The sequence below is a fragment of the Hyaena hyaena genome, unplaced genomic scaffold (genome assembly GCF_003009895.1).
Source record: "Hyaena hyaena isolate Hyena2069 unplaced genomic scaffold, ASM300989v1 scaffold_1136, whole genome shotgun sequence".
In the NCBI taxonomy this organism is placed as follows: domain Eukaryota; kingdom Metazoa; phylum Chordata; class Mammalia; order Carnivora; family Hyaenidae; genus Hyaena; species Hyaena hyaena.
The window spans coordinates 40891-43616 of NW_024081771.1; positions in this window are offsets into that span (position 1 = coordinate 40891).

Below are 2726 nucleotides of genomic sequence, written 5' to 3' on the forward strand. Positions count from 1 at the left end.
ATTTTTGAGAGAGATAGAATGAGTGGGGAGGGGCAGAGAGAGAGAGCCTGCATGGGCTCCAGCTCACAAACCAAACCTTGATATCCTGACCTAAGCCAATATCAAGAATCAGATGCATTAGCAACTAAGCCACCCAGGGACCCCGAAATTAATATATTCTTACAAAGAACATTGTATGAGGATGATTATTGTAGCTTTGCTTACAGTTATGAGAAACGGGAAGTCTAAGCTATAGAAATTAATGAGTTACTTATAAAGAACAAATGTACAAGGATGATTGCTGTAGCTTTGTTTACAGCTGCAAAAAATTAAGAGGTGAAATAACTAAATTTGATTATCAAATAAGACACAAATATTTATGCAAATTTCTATACCAATTTTGCGGAATATTGTGTCATTTTTTTAAATGCTCATTTATTTTTGAGAGAAAGAGGGTGTGAGCACATGCACATGGGAAAGGGCAGAGAGCAGGAGACAGAATACCAAGCAGGCTAGGAGCAGTCAGCACAGAGCCTGAAGCGTGGCTCAAATTTATGAATCATGAGATCATGACCTGAGCCAAAATCAAGTCTCACACCTTAACCAACTAAGCCCCATACTGGGTCATTATTAAGAAGAACGAGTTAGACAGACATGTTTTGGCTTAAGGAATACTTATGGTATGTTTTCAAATGAGAAAAACAATCTGCACTGCAGTGTAATAATGTACCAGTATTATCTATCCCATTCTAAAAAAGTCATACTATAAACCCTTATGTGTCCATATATTAATTTGTATCTTTATAATTTGTATATATGTTTTATAGGTTTGTAACCATATGAGAACAGTATAGGGTATGGAATGACAATACAGGATACAGGCTATAACCTTTGCTTATTTGGAGGGTCTGATGAAAAGAAGAGTGAGCGAGATTATATATATATATATATGTTTTTCTTCATATATATGAACACTAATTCATGTGATTAATTTGGAAAATATTTTGACATTTTAAAAAATTAAGACTGATAAGGGATAAAGCATATAAATCCCAGTGTATCAATTCAAAAATATCTATGACCTTGGGTATATATCCAAGGGCAATGAAAGTATACATTTATACAAAAACTTGTAAATATTCATAACATCGTTAACTCAAACAGTCAAAAAATAAAATAAACAAATTTCCATCAACTTGATACACTGATACGGCATATCCATACAATGGAATATTATTTAGTAAAAAAAAGGAATGAAGTACTGATGCATGTTTCACCATGGACAAACCTTGAAAATATTACGCTAAGTGAGAGAAACTAGTCACAAATCCACATAGTAAATCACCCCATTTATGTAAACTGTCCAGAAAAGACATCTATAAAGGCAGAAAGTAGGTTACTGTTTGGCCAGGGCTGAGGAGGCTGATAAGAGGAGGGGGGGTGAGTGTCTGCTAACAGGTGAAGGGTCTTTTTCTGATGAAGATAAAAATGTTCCAAGATTAGATTGTGGGGATGGTTGCACAACCTTGTGAATATATAAAAACATTCAAATATACTCTTTAATGGGTGAATCATATGATATACAAAAGATAGTTCAATAAAGTTGAAAAAATAACCATTTTTTGAACATGTAAATTGTCTCCTAACAAATTAATTTTTAAATGTTAATGTTCATTAAACTGCATACCGTATAACCTGACATTAAACAAGAATAAAGTATTCCAAAAAAGTAAAATTTTCTGTGGACTGAAAATCTCCACTTGAAATAGCAATACTTTCTCTTCAACTTTGGGTATTTTAGTTAGGAAAATTTCTAAGCTTTGTTATAAACCTACTTGACTTCCTTTTTTTTAAATTTTTTTTAACGTTTATTTATTTTTTGAGAACCAGAGAGAAACAGAGTACAAGCAAGGGAGGGGCAGAGAGAGAGGAAGACACAAAATCAGAAGAAGGCTCCAGGCTCTGACCTGTCAGCACAGAGCCCAACATGGGGCTCGAACCCATAGACTGCTAGATCATGACCTGAGCCTAAGTCAGACACTCAACTGACTGAGCCACCCAGGTGCCCCACTACTTGACTTCTTAAACAGTGTGTAATAAAGATATACTTTTCTTGAAAATTATAGCCAGTAATACAAACATTACCTTTAATGTTACAGTGTCATTTAGTTTAAATGCAATATTAATGTGAATAAAGTTTACAACAGAAGTTCCCCTAAGATTTCTCACTAATTTTCTTCGATAGTAGAGCTCATTCAAATATACATTTAAGTAAAAAGTAAAAGAATAAACCTCATTTAAGAGAAAGCCTGAGTTTCTGCAAATCATATACCTGACCTTAAATGCTTATTGTATTGAGATCAATTTTGGCTATTCAGATGTCTTTTTCCTCAATTTTTGGTTCCTCTTGGCTCTGCGTAAGTAAGGTTGAAGACAGCAAGACAAATAGAATATAATATCCTGATTTTCAATCTGGCCAGAGTTCCTGATATCCTCTGGTATACAAATTACTAAAATACTCATACCTATTTTTATTCCATGGGGGACTAAACTTACTGCATGGATATCTACTTTCAAACTGCAGTTTTCCAAACATGGTTTTCAGCAACGAATTCAACCACTAACATTTTCGAACTAAACATCAAAATGGTTTCAAAATCTGTGACAGATCAATTAGGGGTGTTATACATGAACAAGAAAAAGTTGCGGGTGCTGGAAAAAACACACACTAGATTTGCTTCTATGGT